General features: G+C 40.1%; 1 long non-coding RNA gene across 1 annotated transcript; it reads left to right on the top strand.

The window, feature by feature from the left end:
* The first annotated feature begins 56 nt into the window (after positions 1-56).
* LOC132123414 (uncharacterized) lies at positions 57-5939 on the top strand. The gene is made up of 5 exons (XR_009426510.1): positions 57-234; positions 1904-2034; positions 3379-3544; positions 4258-4551; positions 5024-5939. It is a non-coding gene; the product is annotated as an uncharacterized LOC132123414 (long non-coding RNA).
* Positions 5940-20769: the final 14830 nt, after the last annotated feature.

Raw genomic sequence — 20769 nt, 5'->3', positions numbered from 1 at the left:
ACCGTCTGGTAGGTTGCAGTAATGCACCTTTTAACTAGGTTGCCAATCAAATCATAAGGAGGTGGCAGTGTGATTGCTTGGTGATTGTTTTTTGGTTGAAGGAAGTGGGATAGAAAAAAAGACAATGGCTCTCGCAAGATTTCTGGATCATTGTAAAGCTACGTACAGACAAAGTGCTAGAATTTTACTCACGGATAATGTATCCAGTGATGTCCTGAGACCGGTGCTTGTAAGGTAAGTACTATAGAGTAGCAATTACTTTACGTTCGATTACGAAATAATTAATGGACAACACGAGCATGTTTGGCCTGGTATGCTGTGTTAAATGACGTGGCCGTAACCAGGCTTTGAAAATTAGTGAGGTCCAGGGGGTTTATAGAATTGTGTTATAATAACCCCTATAAATAAAACTAATTGTATACTCTTGAAAAGATGCATCTGCTAGTGGTGCAGAAGGTAAAACGTGTGATATGCATGTATTGACGTGGTCAATCCTCATTTTGGCAATTTCTTTTTTCCCTTTTCAAATTTTAAATCACATCAGAAAAGCATTTATTTTCAGTTAAAAGTAAATAATCAAAGAGTTAAGGGTAGGTGTAGGGAGGGCTTTATTGTCCCAATAAGGTGGCATCCATTAAATTGGACTCAATAAGTTATTATTTTTGCATACTGTTTTATAATATACTACAATACTGAGGTGCAGATAATTTCCACTATTTCCAGTAAGTGGTATACAGAGGAGAAAATCCTGCTATTTTTAACATAGTAGAAATCGAATCTATAGATATTTCCGCTTAGTGTAAATAGCGTAGGCCTATCACAAAAAAATGCTGCTATTTGCACTTAGTGTAAATAGCCGCTGCCTTTGACAAGATGTCACTTAAAATAAACAAAAACCTATAAATAAAATAAACCGAAATTATTTAAAATATTTTGGAAATTAGATAAGACTGTCGCTGACCCTAAACAGCAACTTCCTACTTTATTAACTTTCTAAAGTGTTACATTTAGTGCAAAATCAAGTTTAAAAAAACAAAAAACAGCTTATAATAGCTTGATCTGGCAACTGACTATAGATATGAAAAGACGGTTCACTCACTCCTATTAGTTATGAACTGGAGAAACTACAAAGCGCAATATGATGGAATACATCTAACGTTAGCCTCAATAAAAGAGCCAATTACTGATTGATAGTCGTTATGTCATTGCAGCTTCCTTTAGGAACTCTGGTTCCCATAAAAACTGAACATGCACCTTGGTTCTTCGAAATAAAAAATATATATTTTTTTTATGTTTGAGCAAAAGAAACAACATTTGTGATGTATTTTATGCCAGATTTGGTTACTGATTTGAAATGCGTTATTTAATTATGAGTTCGAGTCAAGCATTTTTTTCAGATTTCAGGAATCCTCTCCCCAAAGATTTGAATTGTTTTATGGATGCCTTGCAAATATGACCTCCGAGAAAATCCCCAAAATTGGGACTTTGAGCGTACCCTAATTTTTTCTTTCATACCGGTGTCGTGATAATTTCGACTCCCTGCCAAATTATTACCAAAGTCCTTTTAAGGGTATTCTATAGTCTTTGTTATTACACTCCTCATTGACGTCACTACCTAATTGGTTTATCTTAACACCACCTCTAATCCTAACCCCTCGTCCACACCTAATCCTAAACCTACCAACGCTAGGGTGTAATAATTTGGCGGGGTCAGAATTTTGAACTTGTTCAACCTAATTGCTTGTAAAAAATTCAATTTAGAGTTATAAACAGTCTTCTTGTTCTCAGCTGTGCTTGAATGGGTATAGAGATTGTAATCGTTACATTCCCATTAAAAAATGTTGATATTAGATGTTGTAATTTAGATTTGTTTGTGTCCCATTTTGTTGTGCTAATTCCCTAGACTGGAAACCCTTGAAAGGAGCATAAGATGGGCAAGAGGGAGGATTCTCCATCTTAATGATGCTGATGAACTTCTCCCATTAGTTAGCGAATTTATTCAACTTGTGAAAACCGCTTTGTCAACTGAAGAAGGTAATGACTTTTATTAATACTGTGGGCCATTTCTCACCAGTGAGTAAAACTTTAAGGGTATAGTTCAGCCAAAAAATTTAAATCATTTTCTTTTATTTTCATCATTTATTCACCATGTCATTCAAAACCTGATTATTTTTTATTCTACTGCATAACACAAAAGAAGAATGTTGGTAGCAAAACGCTGAACCCTATGAAGAGCCAAACGAAACAAAATTAATTCTATTGCTCTCTTCTCCTACAGATTCTAGTGATGAATTTATGTTGTCGATGTTAATCATCCTATTTAAAAGGTTAAAATATTCAAATAAATAATAGTTCAGTTCAGTCAAAGTCCTTTTAGGCAAGTCGTGCCACTCGGCCGCCATCTTTGCAACACCTCCGGGCAGCTATTTCAGACTAACAAGACAAGCACCAGATTGGCTTAAATGTTTCCCAGCTTGACTATTAAAAGCAGATGATTGGCTTTCCAGCGGGAGGGGCGGGACATGTGCACACAACCACCATCTTTGCCGTTACGGGATTTCCTTATATAGTTGGATTGAAGATTGAGGAAGTGGCATGTCTCTTATAAATTGTCTCTGGTTCAGTCAATTTTCCATAGCAAACACTTTAATAAAATAGTTTCACGTGTCATTATATTTTATCAATTATTTTTATATAAGATTTTTTTGAAAAGAGATTTTTCTTAATCCAGTAAGACAAGGTGGACTTTCAACATGTTTGTTTCACAGTTGTTTAAGTTTTTGGTGTTGTGACTTGTGGAGTAAATTAGCCTTAAAAAGACATGAGCTGTGTCCAAAATCACATACTTCTATACAATATAGTAGGGAAAATCAGTATGTGTCTTGAACAGTATGTCGAAACCTCAGCATAACAATAGGTGAGTTATACCCGATTGGTCCACTGCTTCCACTAAGAATTATCAGTATGGATTGGATGGACACTATTCTATCCCATGGGCCACTGGAGCTGAACAGGCCCCAAATTCAAACAAGTTAATAAATTAAAAATAACGGAAACATGTTGGGACTTTTCAAGTGTAAATTATATAGGATCAAGTTATTAAATTGTTGTATTAAATAAGTACCTTATTTTGTCAGTTGTTAATTAGTCATTGGTCAAGGAGCATACAGTTCACATGACAAAAGAAAACATGGCGAATGTAATGTGTCTGAAATGTATTCATACTGCACAAACACATACTATATAGAATGTACTGTTTTAACAGCTAGTTAGTCTAAATTAGTTCGTTCTGTAACAGTATGCGGGAATCTCAGATGCAGGGATAGAGCTTAATTCAGATCTTTGGATAATGGCTGAAATGTGTTTTGCTGACATTAGGTACCTTTGGATATCAAGCCCCACTGGTCCAGGCAAGTGATTTTGGGCGATCCAGCTACCATGTCACCAAAAAACAACTGAGATTCCTACTCTCATATGGATTTACAGCTTCCCAGATGGCTGAAGTCTTGGAAGTATCAGTCAGTACAGTCAAACGGAGACTGAGGTAGAAAGAACAACAGTTCCATACTCACACCATAACTTTTTTTTTTCATTGCAATTTTTTTAAAATCGTTTTTTTTAATGTTTAGAGAAATAGGTAGATACTGCTCATTTTAAGGTGCATTGGGTATCTCTTGGTCTTCAAATTGATATTTTTTGGTAAATCGAGAAAGGACATCTCACTCGCTATTACATGATGAATTTGTATCCACGTAATAGAACAAGTGTCCTTACTTTTTTACTGACATCTCCTCAGTCATGTTTGTTTATGTATTTTATTAGATTTCCAGCAGTAAATTAACTTCTTCTGAACACTGCAGAAGCTAATTTATCATGATAAATGCAATATGTACTGTTGACAAATATTTTTTTTTAAATCACTTATGACACATGTACAAGCAAAACCAATGGCCATATTGTTTGCATTCAAAATCAGTAGTGTGACTTAGTCTACTTCAGAGGAGATAACAAGATTAAAATGGTGTCTTGAAGATAACATTTTACTGTTACGTAAAATAAGTGTATTCGCTGTGGTTTTAGAAAATCACACCACAACAGAAGTGTACAACTGTTTTATTATTATTATTTTATAATGTCAAACTTTTTCTTTTTAAGGTGTAGTTATTACTGATGCTGTAATTTTTGTTTTACTGCTGTTGTTATCAGAAGTTGTTTTTGTATCATGGTCATGTTCAGTGAAATGAAGTTATCTTCTAGGCGGTTCCACTTATCTGATAGCATGAGGTATGCACACCTTTCTTAGGCTGAACTTGACGAAGTCGTTCGGCAGTTGGTTGGAGAAAATGAACAAATTGGATCTAATGCTGTTCGGGCCAGAATGGCTACTATGGGTGTACGAGTTCAGCGGAGGAGAGTGAGGGAGAGTTTGATCCGAGTGAACCCAGCCGGAGCTGCACACAGAGCACTATCTCATCGACTGCACTGGAGAACCTACAATGTTGCAGGTCCTAACTCTCTGTGGCACATAGATGGGAACCACAAGCTGATCAGGTAGATGTGGATGATACATCAGTTACATAACTTGCATGCATCATTTCCATGGCACTACAGTGCACATACATCACTCTCCTCCTGTTATGGCACTTGTAATTGAGATGTTTCTGTTGTTTTAGTATTAATAATAATATTGATTCAGTGACATTACATTATATAGAAAATACTATTTTACTGTGACCCTAGACACTCAGAAATAAAGGTACAAAAGCTGTCACTGGGGCAGTACCTTTTTAAAAGGTACATGTTTGTACCTAAAGGGTTCATTTTGGTACCTTAAAGGTACATATTAGAACCTAATAGGAACAAAAGCATATCTTTTGAAAGGGTACCAACACAGTGACAGTTTTTGTACCTTTATTTTTGAGAGTTTACATTCCTGCCATGTGTAAACATAGAAGCCTGAATTAATTTATTTAATCATAACACAGAAGACACATTTTTTTTCATCTTTTTATTTCATCTTTAGGTGGAGAATAGTGATCCATGGGGGGATCTGTGGCTTCAGCAGACTGGTTGTATTTTTGCAAGCTTCTGACAACAACAGGGCTGGCACAGTGTTTGACCAGTTTGTTCAAGCCACAGCTAGGTATGGTGTTCCATCTCGAGTAAGATGTGACCACGGAGGAGAAAACAATACAGTTTGTTTGTTTATGAATATATATCATGGATCTGAGAGAGGAAGTGCCATCCGTGGTAGAAGTGTGCACAACCAGAGGATCGAGAGACTTTGGGGAGATCTTTGGCGGGGTATGACTAATGTGTACCACCAGCTTTTCTCCTTTCTCGAGAGTGATGGAGTCATTGACTGTACCAACGAGCGACACATGTGGGCACTGCATCATGTGAACATTCCTTGGATTAACCGGGACTTGGAGGTTTTCAGGGAACAGTGGAACAATCATGGATTGCGCACTGCTGGCTACCACACACCATATCAGATGTTTGTCAGAGCATGTCTTCAGAGGCAAACATCATCGCTCACTGCCATGGCAGAGATTTTTGGACACAGACCTGCTCAAGAAGTTGCAATTCCTGCTGTGTATTGGCAGGAAGTTGTTACAGTTCCTGCTAACCAATTCAGTCCAACCCAGGCACAGATGCAACAAGTGCAGGATGTGGACATTCTTGCAGGACCTGTTGGTAGTCTAGCTATTGATGCACTGCAAACCGTAATTAATATTCTGCAACAGTAGCTTCTTGTCGATTGTTTCTATTGTAATAAGGATGTTCAACTATTAATTGTTGATTATATGTGTGTGTTCTATATATATATATATATATATATATATATATATATATATATATATATATATATATATCTACACACACAACACAAGCATATTATGTCAACACAGACTTTTTAATTTGGACACGATTAATCATTGAACAGCCCTGTGTAATTTGAAAAGTTTTTTTTGTTTTGTTTTGTTTATGGTGTCACTGTAATGTTCAGTTTAGTTCAGTGTGCATTAAGGTCACTGAGCTTTACCGTTTTAAGATCCTTGTGTAGCATCTTGGTGGAGTGCTTGCTGTACCGATAAATGAAAAAATAAAAAACAAGGTTATTTTGTTTATCAAATAAAGATATTCATTACAATTGCATTAATCAAGAACCACATCTGTACACTTTTCCACCCCCTCAAACGTTACTGTTTAATGTAAGAAAACTTGAGGTGTGGTGAATGCCAACTAATGTAAAAAAAAAAAAAGGGGGTAATCTTATCTTGATTCTTGATAAAAGTATTTTTTCATAAAACAGCAATCTAGATATTGTCTTTGGACTACACAGGGAAAAAAATTCAAAAGGAGGATATAATAGGAGGATCTTAACTGGTGGAAGTGGTAGAATATTTCTGCTGTCAGGAAAGCCAAATCAAGTTTTCATACCTGAACTGAAAGTCTTAAATACTGCATAATGAGCGTCACCTGCTGGTGATAGCTGTAAATGTAAGCACAAGAAAAGCTCAGGTTGTTTTCCAAAGACATATATTGATAACAATGGTCCGTCTTAAACCCGCATTGATTGCTTACCTCCACTGTAAGGGATTTACCCACATAAATGTAAAATCTCTGATGCTAACTTAAGTTTGATCACTGTTAAAACTGTAGTGTTCACTAATAGGTTTATTTACTAAGAAAAGGCATATGTGGAGGAAAACAAGGCAAATTCATTTCTAATATAATATCTAATTTTTCATAAAACTGTTATTTCTATAGGCTATACAAAAAATGACAATATAAAAGGGATGAATCACTGTAAAACCCGACAAGTAAACTTAACTGAAACGGTTTGAGTAAACAGATATCCTTAAGTTATGTTAACTCAAACCATTTGAGGAAACCGATTGCCTTAAACCGTTTAAGTTGAAAAAACTAACAGTTATGAGTACTCTGAACTTAATTCAGTTGAGTTCACTTAAAGAAGATGTACATTGCAATTAAGTAATTAAGTTATTAACTGAGTGCTGATTGAGAATTAGTGATGAACAGCTGCTGTTAACAAACAGAATCACTGAAGAAAAGAGAAACACAAGAACTACTACAACTGACTTCAGACACAGCCTTAGATGAAATCAACTGAAATAAAATACATGAAATCTCTCAAGATCTGATTAAACAACCCCACAAACAGCATCACCAGCTCCACTTATTAATAACCAGACTGACTTTATTTCTGTCAGACGTCTACAGAAGATCTTATTGAGAATGAACTAAGGTTTAGATGTTGATTTATTGTTTCATTTGAAGTAACCATGTTAGAGATCAGTGTTTGCTTTAGTTGTGCTCTTAACCCTTTACTTCTGTCTTAGTGTTTTCTCTGGCTGTTATAACCGTGTGTTTCTAAAACACATTTGTTGTAACTCAAAAGCTCAGAAGAAATGCCATCAGGTGTTAACCTGTATCTAGGTGTAGGTTATTATACTTTATATTGGCGATGATAATTATTCATTATTATTCACAATTATTGATCCGTACGGAGTCTAATCTCTGATGAAATAGATGTTGTGTAATTAGTTGAAGTGGACCTAGTAAAAATGACACTAAGAGCCAGTGGTTCTGTGATATTCAGTTAATATAAAAATGACTTCATAAACATTTTGTACACATACATTTCTCTTCTATGCCAGTCGTTGGTCAAACACAGACATTAATAATCAGAATACGAACCTCTACAATGGTAACAAAAAAAAATACTGCAATGCATGCTGGGTACTATTGTATTACAAAACTCATCCATGGCTCCCAGCATGCTCTGCAGCATTTTTTTTTTATGGTCACCATTCTTGAGGTTCATATGCTGATTATTGATGTCTGTGTGTGACTAATTGACACCATAGAACTCCAAACTGTCTGGAAAGTCCTTGTTATTAACTGATTATTACAGAACCACTGGCTCTTAGAATCACTTTTACTATAATCAATCAAGTTACACAACACCTATTACATCGGAGATTAGACTCCAAGCAGTTCTATAATTGCTGATTATCATCACCTATATAAAGTATAACAACCTACACCTAGATACAGGTTAGCACTTGATGGCATTTCTTCTGGGCTTTTGAGTTACAACAAATATGTTTTAGAAACACACGGTTATAACAGCCAGAGAAAAGACTAAGACAGAAGTCAAGGGTTAAGAGCACAACTAAAGCAAACACTGATCTCTAACATGGTTACTTCAAATGAAACAATAAATCAACATCTAAACCTTAGTTCATTCTCAATAAGATCTTCTGTAGACGTCTGACAGAAATAAAGTCAGTCTGGTTATTAATAAGTGGAGCTGGTGATGCTGTTTGTGGGGTTGTTTAATCAGATCTTGAGAGATTTCATGTATTTTATTTCAGTTGATTTCATCTAAGGCTGTGTCTGAAGTCAGTTGTAGTAGTTCTTGTGTTTCTCTTTTCTTCAGTGATTCTGTTTGTTAACAGCAGCTGTTCATCACTAATTCTCAATCAGCACTTAGTTAATCACTTAATTACTTGAATGCAAAGTTTTATAACTTACATGGTTTAAATCAAGGCAATCTGTTTACTCAAACGGTTTGAGTTAAGTTAACTTGTCGGGTTTTACAGTGATAAGCTGATCTATAGCATGTTAAATCAAGTACTCCTCGCTGCAGACTGTAGCGCGGCGACGTCACGTATGTACATGACGTGTGTCTACCGTGCATGCGCAGTAACGTATATGTATTAACCGTAAATACGATTGTGCGCCGTACTGACTGTCATTAATGCGCATATCCAGGTTCATTCACTTCCGGATGTTCGTAAGGTATGGTGGATATGAGATATTACTTTTGTTTTCTTAAAAATTTGCATTTAAAATTGCTTTTAATTGTGTTACGGCTCAGTTTTGTTTTGGGTTTGTTCTGTTGTTTTCTCTTTTCCCTATAGGTTGCCAGATAAGGATCCACACCTGTGTTGAATTTGCAAAGCAGTATTTAAGATGGCTGTCCTTTGTGGGAAGGAGTTCTGTCCCCTGTCCCCTGTCCCGCAGTTGTGCTCAGGAGCTGGACCTTCATATTGATTTTTTCTTTATTGTTTGTTTATTTTTTGTCGAACATCTTTTTTCTTTTTCATATAACCCCTAGATGTAAAATAAATATTTTGTTTAATTTAATTTTTGGACTCTGATCCCTTTATTTTGTTACTTCCTTGAGCCGGAACGTAACAATTGGGGGCTCGTCCTCAAATGTTTGGTAGAATTTGGAAGGTCCAGCTTCTATTGGTATTACTTGTAAAATTCTTGCTAGCGCCTGTGTGGTCTATAGGCGGAGCGTATTTTACGGGTATTCGATTCACCTGCGTGTTTCTTGGCGTGCTAGCGCTAATGAACAGTGGATGTTTTGTTTGTTTCTGGGAAATGTGCGCGAGAGGTTTTCGGTGTCTTTAAAAAGGTGCATTTTCTTCATTTGTTTTCAATTGAAGAGAAAATAAGTGGTAACCGAAATAGACCGTATGGTGAGTGTATTGATTTATTGTAAGAGTTTCCCTTGTAAGAACTTTTTTTTCTCTCTAGGCTATACAGTGTAACGTTAGCTCTGGCAGGATTTTGTTATGTATGTGTACTTTACTCTGTAAGCTAATATTGTTGAAAGGTAATTGGTCAGCGAACTCTGTATTTTGTTACACTAATGGTGATGTTCCCCGGTAGGTTTAGCAACGCATTGCGTTGATTTTTTTTAATTTTAGTTTGTTGTTTTTGTGCTGACGCTGAGTTGAGAGCACTGCCGCTATTGTATGTCTCACTGGTTTGTCCGTGAGATTATACATTTGACGGTATTTGAGTGCTTAAAAATACTCGACTCTTGGTGAAGGCATGAAGACTAGGGTTGAGTTATTATAGGGGGGAGGAGAGAGAGTAGGGGGAATAATCACTTGTTGGTGTTTGTAAATTAAATCACTTGATTATGAGTTCTGCTGAATAGAAAAATAGATAATGGCTACTGTTTTAGGTGGATTTTTTGAGTCTCCTAGTGAGGGATTGTTTGATCCACTAACGAAAGAACAGTTGTTGGAGGTGGCCGCTAAGTATGAGATCTGTTTAACCACCAAAGAAAAAAAGTTAAAGGAGTCTGTTGCACTAATTGTTAAAGCTGCTCTAATTAAGTTAGAGGTCTTTGTTCCTGATAAGCCTGTTGGTTTTGATGATAGTGCTGCACAATCTTCAGTTATTGCTTCCACATTCTCTTTTGAGCAACGAAAAGAACTAATGCTTTTAGAGATAGAAAAGGCGAAATTGAATCGTGAAATTGAAATTCGCAAATTGGAGGTTGAGGCTTTGCGGTTTCAGTTAATTGGTGAGGGTAAAATGGGGGACAGTACAAGTGGTCTAACCAGTTCGGTCAGAAAAGGGTTGGATGTAGCCAATAATATTAAGCTGATACCCAAATTTAGTGAAACTGATGTAGACACATTCTTCAGTTTGTTTGAACGTTTGGCAGATGTTATGAAATGGCCAGATTCTGAACAGTCTTTGATGTTGCAGTGTGTGTTAACCGGTAAGGCACAAAAAGCTTATTCTTCTTTAAATGCTCGTGATAGTCAAAATTATCATAAGGTTAAAGAGGCTGTACTGAAAGCTTATGAGCTGGTACTAGAGGCCTATCGGCAGAAATTTAGAAATATGCGAAAACCTGCAGAACAGACGTATTGTGAATTTGTGAGAGATTTAAAAATCCAGTTAGATCGCTGGTGTGCTGCTTCAGGTGTAACCAGTCGTGAAGATCTTCATGAGTTGTTCCTGTTAGAACAGTTTAAAAGCACTTTGTCTGAGCATGTTTCCATCTTTTTGACTGATCGAAATGTTACATCTACAGAAGAGGCTGCTATTCTTACTGATGAGTATGCACTCACTCATAAATGTGAAGTCAAGAAAAGTAGGCTTAAGTTCAGTGATAGTCCAACAGAGAGTGTAACTACCCGTCATGCCTTGTCTGATAAGCGTGAGAGGAATTTTAAAAGTTACGCTGATAAAAATGACCAGTGTGCTTATTGTCATTTAAAGGGACACTGGAAAAAGGATTGTTTAGCACTTAAGGGAAAACTGATGCGTGTTAAATCTGAACCCAAGCCTGCTCTTGCTATTTCATCTGTTCAGACAGATAATAATTCTGACTGTTTTGATATTTTACAGAGTCTGGAGAAACCAGTGGTACCTTGCAATGTTGGAGATGTTGGGTATGCTCCCTTCATTACAGAAGGCTATGTGTCATTGCTTGGAAGTACTGAGAAGGTTCCTATTAAGATTCTCAGAGACACGGGTGCCTCAGAATCATTCATTTTGCAAACTGTCCTTCCTTTTACTCAGGAGTCCAATACAGGAAACAGTGTGCTGATTCGCGGCATTGGATTGCAAACATTGTCTGTACCCCTACATAACATGTTTCTCCAATCTGATTTAGTAAATGGAGCAGTGGTGATGGGAGTCCGTCCTTCATTACCAATGGAAGGAGTTTCAGTGATTTTGGGGAATAATCTGGCGGGTGACCGTGTATGGCGTGATGTTCCACCTCCACCTGTGGTTGCTACTTGTCCTGCTCCATTGGGTGACACTGATATCTCCCAGCAGTATCCAGAGGTATTTGTGTCTTGTGCACTTACACGTGCAATGCATAAACAATCAGCCGACGCAAAGCTAAGTGATGTGAAGGATTTGTTTACCTCTAAGAGGGTAGTGCCTGGTCTCCTTGCTTTGCCTTCTATTCCCCATCAGGTCTGGGAGTCTGCTCAGAAAGAGGATTCATCTCTGAACTCGCTGTTTGATGCTGCTTTAACTCTTAATGTAGCAGAGAGTTCCGTTAATGGGTACTTCGTTGAAAATGGGGTACTATTGCGGAAGTGGACTTCTAACACAGAGGGAGGTTTGACTGAACCAATTGTACAGGTAGTTGTGCCTGTTTCCTTGCGAAATGCAGTGTTGGATTCTGCTCATGGCGGGGTGTCTGGTCATTTGGGCGTAAATAAGACCTACCAACATTTGCTGCAGTATTTTTACTGGCCTCGTATTAAGAGTGATGTAAGGCAGTATATTAAGACTTGTTCGATCTGTCAGCTGACTGGAAAACCAAACCAAACCATAAAATCTGTGCCTTTGTATCCCATACCTGTTATGGAACAGCCTTTTCAGCATCTTCTGGTGGATTGTGTTGGTCCTTTACCACCTTCAAAGTCTGGTAGCATTTATTTATTGACCGTGATGTGTCAGAGCACTCGATATCCTGCTGCATTTCCTTTGCGTTCAATCACCACACGATCAGTTGTAAAAGCCTTATCCCAGTTCATTTCTATTTTTGGAATTCCAAAAGTTGTTCAGAGTGATCAGGGGACAAACTTTACATCTAACATGTTTCAAGAGGTTCTGCGGCAGCTTGGTATTAGACACAACAAATCCAGTGCGTACCATCCGGAAAGTCAGGGTGCCCTAGAACGTTTTCACCAGACATTAAAATCTTTGTTGAGGGCATATTGCACTGAGTTAAAAGGTGATTGGGAGGAAGGTCTACCTTGGTTATTGTTGGCTACACGTGAAGTTATTCAGGAGAGTTTGGGATTTAGTCCCAATCAGTTAGTCTTTGGACATTGTGTACGGGGACCCCTGGCGGTACTAAATAATGCTGCTTTACCGGAGGAGCCACCACAGAGTCTGATTCAGTATATACAGGGTTTTCGTCGACGTTTATTTTTGGCTGGGGAATTGGCAAAAGAAAAGTTGGGAAAGACTCAGGAAAAGATGAAAAGCTGGTTTGATCGTAAGTCTGAGATTCGCATATTTAGTCCAGGAGATCAGGTGTTAGCTTTATTTCCTCTACCAGATTCTCCTTTTGTTGCGAAGTTTTTTGGACCTTACACTGTGCTTCGAAAAGTGTCTGATCAAAATTATATTCTTTCCACCCCTGAGCGCAGGAAACATACCCAGTTGTGTCATGTGAATTTGTTAAAACCCTTCTATTCTCGTAATACTGCTCCTGAAGTCATTCCTTCCCCAATTGCCCTAGCTAGTTTGAGTCAAGTAGGTGACGTGCAACAGGATGTGAAATCACCTGATGATGTCATTTTACAACCTCGCCTAAAAAACTCTGAGACCTTGGCTAACTTAGAAGGATGGGTAAAACATTTGTCTTGCAAACAACGCTTTGAGTTAAATTCTATGCTGACTGAATTTTCTGTTCTTTTTTCAGATACTCCTTCTCATACACACTTGATTAAACACGATATTGATGTAGGTGATGTTAAACCTGTCCGACAACGATTTTATCGTGTATCATTTGACAAACGTCAGAAATTGGAGGCTGAAGTCAATTACATGCTTGAAAACAACATAGCAAAGCCTTCCTTTTCAGATTGGGCTTCGCCTTGTTTGTTAGTAGGAAAATCAGACGGCACTCAGCGTTTTTGCACAGATTATAGACGAGTAAATATCCTAACTAGACCTGACTCATATCCTTTGCCTAGGATGGAAGACTGCGTTGACCAAGTTGGATCGGCTAACTATGTCAGTAAATTTGATTTGCTCAAAGGGTACTGGCAAGTGCCTTTGACCGCCCGAGCACAGGAAATTTCCTCTTTTATTACACCATTTGGATTATATTCTTACACCGTAATGAGCTTTGGTCTCAGAAATGCCCCAGCGACATTTCAGCGTTTAATGAACAGATTGACCGCTGGTTTAGAGGGTTGTGCTGTATACCTGGATGACATTGTTGTCTTTAGTGACACATGGGATCAACACCTCATCCGAATTCGTGCGTTGTTTGAGCGTTTGTCTGATGCCAAACTCACAGTCAACCTGGCAAAGTGTGAGTTTGCCAGGGCGACTGTGACTTATCTGGGCAAGGTTTTCGGAATGGGCAAAGTGCGACCTGTACGTGCTAAAGTCATAGCGATTGACAAATTTCCTAGCCCTCAGACTAAACGGGAATTGATGAGATTTTTAGGAATGGCTGGGTATTACAGAAGTTTTTGTCCGAACTTTTCTTCTGTTGTTGCCCCACTTACAGATTTGTTGCAAGCGAAGGCAAAATTTGAGTGGACGCATGCATTGCAAAAAAATATCATATTTGTAATCTATTTCATTAACATTATCAAAGATTAATAGATACTGTAACGCATGTATTGTTCATTATTAGTTCATGTTAATTAATACATTAACTAGTGTTTACCAATGACACGTTATTGTAAAGTGTTACCTCTTAAATTGACCTTCATATATCTTAATATGACTTTTTGGGGACATTGTCAGTGAGAAGAAATTCAGAGAAGAGACCCACTTCATGTGGCTAGAGTCCTGTAATTATCTGTTTTTCTTTCTCTGACAGACTGTATAGCCCTCAACTGTAACATTTTCAAATTGACAAAAACTTTCAGGCCATGATTTCTCAAGCCAAGTCAACCTAAATTTTGACTTGACAAAATTTATTAATTTAGTTGATGTTAATGCTGGTAAATTAAATCTCCTATGTAGTTTACAGACAAAGCAAATAATACTTTTTCTAACACCATGCTATAATATATCTAAAAATACATTTAAAATAGTTTCCTTGTATGGCTCTTCTGCCTTTCTTTAAAATGATTTAATATTGCTTTAGCATTGTTTGTTCTTTTATGTAAATTAGGTGTGGTGAACTGGAGTGCATTGTCTGAACAATACAACCTGAGTGTCCGGGCGTCATGTTCTCTGACCCAGTGCCTCCGGTGCAGTGCGATATTTAAAGACTGTCCACCTGTGTGTGAGGAATCGCAGGAGGAGAGTCCTGTGTTGGTTTGATTCATTCAAAGAATTTGAGGGCTACTGCTTGACTTATTGTTTTATCAGTGATGGAGGTGAATTTCAGATATGTTTTTCTCGTGGCATGTCTATAGTCTTAATCTATATTTGTATATACAATTATATTTTCTGTTTTGTTCTTTGAAATAAATAAAAAAAGATGACTGTCATCAGTTTTTTTTTTTTGGAGGCACCTTGCATAAAATGGGATGCAGACAGTGAAAATATACTGTATGTAGTCAACTGAACTTAAAACTACTTTATTGGCTTAAATGTTTCACATGCAGAATTGCCAAAGCAAAAGAAAATGTCCAAATTTCTAGTTAAAAAATAAAAAAGAACCATAGCAAAGGAAAGATTAAAATAAGAAAGGCAGTGGCTATTTACACTTAGAGCAAATGGCTATAGATTCTATTTATACTATGTTAAAATAGCAGGATTTTCTGCTATTTATATTACTTATTGCAAATAGTGGCAATTATTTGCACCTCAGTATTGTAGTACATTATAAAACAGTATGCAATAATGACTGAGTGTAAATTATAATTTTAATTCAAATTATTAAATGGATGCCAGCATCTTAGGACAATAAAGCCCTCCCTCAAAACTGTTTGATTATTTCCTTCGTTTTTATTTAAAATAAATGCTTTTCTGATGTGATCTGAAATTTGAAAATGTAGGGGAAAATAGGCAGATTCGGACCGGATCGATTGCATCAAATTGTGAACAACACACGTTTTACCATCTGCACTATTAGAGCCGACGAATGTACTTTATCTGTTGTAATTTTGACTAGCTCAATAAGAAATATAAGGTGCCATTGAAGTGTAATATTACAATATACACAGTGAAGTAAAGTGCAACAGAATGTTAATATATTGTAAGTAAGATACTGTCACGTTCGGGATCCAATGAGGCACGGAGATAGAACCAATTGCAGGTAAGTCATTTATTACAGGGTAATCCAAAGGGGTAAACAGTCCAGGCAGGGGTCAAAACCAAACATAATCCAAACATGAAAACAAGACAAGAAGACAAGGCAAGGGCAAGACTGATTTGACGGACATGAATAATCATAAGACATTAAACAAGGACTCCGTAACACAGACTCAGACAGACCGGGTATAAATACACAGAAGGATAATGAGGGAACAGGAGACAGGTGGGGAACAATCAATTACTCAACAAAGAGGAAGGTGACCAAATAAGGGAACAGGAAGTGATAAGGTGACAGACACCTTGGGAAAGGAGGACACCTAGTGGAAACCCAGGGAACACAACCCAGACACTGTGACAGTACCCCCCCTCTACGGAGCGGCTCCCAGACGCTCCACGACAGACACAAAACAGAGACCAGGAGGGAGGCGGACAGGTGAAGGCTCAGGGGGAGGGATGGAGGGCCAGAAAAGAAAAACATGGGGAACAGGCACCAGAATTGAAAACACAAAACAGGGAGACCAGGAGGGAGAAGGACCGGAGGAGGTTCAGGGGGAGGGACGGAGGGCCAGACTAACAGAAAGGAACAGGGACAGGAGTGAACACAAAAACAAAAACAACAACAACATGAAGACCACCACATCCTTGTGGTCGACGCCAGAGTCCTCCAGGGCGGAGCGGAAGACCACCACGTCCTTGTGGTCAAAACCAGAGTCCTCCAGGGCGGGGCAGAAGACCACCACAACCGTGTAGTCAGGGCGAGAGCCCCCCAGGGCGGAGCAGAAGACCACCACAACAGTGTGGTCAGGGCGGAAGTCCCCCAGGGCGGAGCAGAAAACCACCACAGCCATTTGGTCAGGACGAGAGGCCCCCACAACCGTGTGGTCAGGGCGGAAGGCCCCCAGGGCGGAGCAGAAGACCACCACAGCCATGTGGTCAGGACCAGAGACCCCCAAGGCGGAGCAGACCTCCGTGCGGCTGGAACAACGGGACGACGAAACTCTGGTAATCCCCTGGTGTCCTTACTGGATTCCAGAAGATTGGTGCTGGCCTGACACTGCTCATGAAGATCATTGGTGACTTGTATTTGCTCATGAAGATCAATGGTGACTTGCCTTTGTTCATGAAGATCACCGGTGACTTGACTCAGTCCTTGAAGATCACCGGTGACTTGACTCAGTCCTTGAAGATCACCGGTGACTTGACTCAGTCCTTGAAGATCACCGGTGACCAGCCTAGTCTCTGGAGGATCAGCGGTGACCAGCCCTGACTCTGGAGGATCAGCGGTGACCAGCCCTGACTCTGGAGGATCAGCGGTGACTAGCCCTGACTCTGGAGGATCAGCGGTGACTAGCCCTGACTCTGGAGGATCAGCGGTGACTAGCCCTGACTCTGGAGGATCAGCGGTGACTAGCCCTGACTCTGGAGAGTTCACTGGCACCTGACTCAACTCTGGAGAGTTCACTGGCACCTGACTCGACTCCGGAGGGTCAACTGGCACCTGACTCGACTCCGGAGGGTCAACTGGAACCTGACTAGACTCCGGAGGGTCAATTGGCACCTGACTCGACTCCGGAGGGTCAACTGGAACCTGACTAGACTCCGGAGGGTCAACTGGAACCTGACTAGACTCCGGAGGGTCAACTGGAACCTGACTCGACTCCGGAGGGTCAACTGAGACTCTCATCCTGTGCAGCGGCGCTGGGCAAGCAGCCATCTTGGGCCATGACTCTGGACAGGCGGCCCTCTTGTACTGTGCTGGGCTGGCGGCCATCTTGTACTGTGGCGCTGGACCGGTGGCCAATTTGGGCATTGGCGCTGGGCTAGCGGCCATCTTGTGCTGTGGCGCTGGACTGACGGCCATCTTGGGCTGTGGCGCTGAACCGGTGGCCAATTTGGGCATTGGTGCTGGGCTGGCGGCCATCTTGGGCTGTGGCGCTGGAACGGTGGCCAATTTGGGCATTGCCGATGGGTTAGCGGCCATCTTGTGCTGTGGCGCTTGGCTGGTAGCCATCCTGGGCAGTGGTGCTGGACTGGCGGCCATCTTGGGTTGTGGCGCTTGGCTGGTAGCCATCCTGGGCAGTGGTGCTGGACTGGCGGCCATCTTGGGTTGTGGCGCTTGGCTGGTTGCCATCCTGGGCAGTGGTGCTGGGCTGACGACCACCCCACCGGAAGAGACAGAAGTGGCTGGGGCATCCCACCGAAGCCGATGCTGCAGGTAGCGCACGAATTCCCAGAATTCCAGTGTCTCTAACTGCGCCATCTCCTCCTGAGACACTGGATCATCCAGCCCGCCATTGAAATAGTCCTTGAGGGCCGCATCGTTGTAGCCCATGCCCTCGGCCAGGGACCAGAACACCTGAGCCAGGGCACCCACTTCACTGCCCTCTTGGCGGAGGGCGATCAACCGAAGGTACTTGGTTCGCCGCTCCGCCATCTTGGCTGGGGAACGGAAAAATGACATACCGCTGGTTCCTACTGTGACGGAGTCCTTCTGTCGCGTTCGGCGTTACAGATAACACGGGAGAGGGAACCAATTGCCGGTAAGTCATTTATTACAGGGTAATCCAAAGGGGTAAACAGTCCAGGCAGGGGTCAAAACCAAACATAATCCAAACATGAAAACAAGACAAGAAGACAAGGCAAGGGCAAGACTGATTTGACGGACATGAATAATCATAAGACATTAAACAAGGACTCCGTAACACAGACTCAGACAGACCGGGTATAAATACACAGAAGGATAATGAGGGAACAGGAGACAGGTGGGGAACAATCAATTACTCAACAAAGAGGAAGGTGACCAAATAAGGGAACAGGAAGTGATAAGGTGACAGACACCTTGGGAAAGGAGGACACCTAGTGGAAACCCAGGGAACACAACCCAGACACTGTGACAGATACTACACAGATATTACAGAATAAACTTTACTTCCGTATAATTTGACCTCAAATGAAACATGGTTAAACACGGTTGTTTTCCCCGTCTTTTTTACACCTTAATGTTCTTTAATACTTTAAAATTTTATTAGAGTTTTCTTTTAAGTATGCACATCGTTATAATGCACGCACTATGCGAAAACAACTAACGTCAACACGCAATGCAAATTACAAGCGCATGCGTGGTAAACACATACGTGACGTACATACATGACGTACGTACGTGACGTCACCGCACTACAGTCTGCAGTAGTGATGGGAAGTTCGATTCTTTTCCGCGAACCAGTTCTTTCGGACGGTTCGATTCAATAAACCGGTTGAAAAAAACGGTTCACCGGTTCTTTTACGCTCGACGTAATGACGTCATTGGCGATGACGTAATGGCGTCACGTCTATAAAACATTCAAATATGTAAGTCAGTAATCATAACTTTAGTCAGTTAAAAACCTCATAATCATGAAAAGTTTTCAATTAAGTTTTGCAACAACGCACCCAAATAAAGTAACAGCAATAATATGCATATGAGGATTTAAGTCTTGAAGATATAAAGTAAATAAATTAGGTGTCATCAGCGCAGAAACCACTATACATAAACCATTGCGATGTATTTGTTATTAAATGAACTTACGTTTCGCCAGAATGCCCCTTCATTCAGAATCAAATACCAAATGAATCAGTTCGGTTCAGACGCGCTGTGAGTCAGTCGGCTTCACTCTGAATCACGCATGCGCAGTATCATCAGCTCCTCTGTTCTCAAAACGGACACGTCCGAAAGAAACGGTTTTGGTTCAGTGTACTGATGATCCGAAAACCGATGCAACCGGTTCTTGACTCGAGAACGAGAATCACTCTAACCGGCACGTGCTGCAGTTCAGTATCATCAGCTGCTCTACTCGTGTTCATGTTCTGTTAACTACAAACTCAATTTGTGAACGTGTCATTATTAACTATAAATACAGTACACATATTTCATAAATCATCCCTTATTCCTATTAAACATAGAGTCTTTAGAGTTCTTAATTATTGTCCAACTTCCCTGAAACCCCCTCTGGCCTATACATAATCTACAATATACAGATTAGAAACATTCATCTTAAAAAAAAAAAATAATAATAATAATAAAAATGTATATAGATCTTTTATCACACTTTCCAAAATACTTTACACGCATGCGCAGTATCATCCGTTCATCGGTTCTCAAATCGGACGCGTCCGAAAGAAACGGTTTTCGTTCAGTGTACTGGTGATCCGAAAACCGATGCAAACGGTTCTTGACTCGAGAACGAGAATCAGCTCATCGGTTCTCAAATCGGACGCGTCCGAAAGAAACGATTCTTAGTTCAGTGTACTGGTGATCCGAAAACCGATGCAACCGGCTCTTGACTCGAGAACGAGAACTGCTCCAGCAGAGGGCGTGTTCGTTCGTCATCTGGCTCGGCTCGGTGTTCATCTTGATCTTCAGTTCGGTCTACACAGCAGTTCAGTCAGTGTACTGTTTGAGTAAATGAATTACTCCGGGATATTGGTTTATTCTGACTCAGAGGGAGTGTCAGTCACATTAAAAAAGTTAACATCTTAAGTAATTTGTGGATTAATGCTTATTGGAGACGTGAACCGTTTCAAACGATTCAGTTCGATTTGGTGAACTGGTTCAACCGGTTCACTAAGAAGAGCCGGTTAAATTGAACGATTCGTTCACGAATCGGACATCACTAGTCTGCAGCTAAGGGTGTCTCTGTTAAATGGTGGTTGCCTGTCTATGAATGGTACACCCCCCTAAGCTCACAGAAGTGGTTTGACCCAAGTCCTCAGCAGCCAAAGACATTGACCCGTTCAAACTGATTTTTAACGCGTACTTCACGTGTACTTAACACGTGAAATACACGTTAAATACGCGCTGATTTTTCACGCGTAAACAACACATATTGTTGACGCGTTAAAATTCACGTGAATTTGACCCTTTTGGCCTTCCATACCCACCCCCGCGCGGGCACTCTCCGTCTTCAGTTCTGTCTTTGCTCTCCTCGCATCAAAATCTACTCATCCTAAGGTCGGAAGACCGAATCC

This window comes from Carassius carassius, chromosome 41 (genome assembly GCF_963082965.1).
Source record: "Carassius carassius chromosome 41, fCarCar2.1, whole genome shotgun sequence".
Taxonomy (NCBI): Eukaryota; Metazoa; Chordata; class Actinopteri; order Cypriniformes; family Cyprinidae; genus Carassius; species Carassius carassius.
The sequence above is the reverse complement of the archived record's forward strand: the minus strand, read 5'-3'. Positions and strand labels throughout refer to the sequence as shown.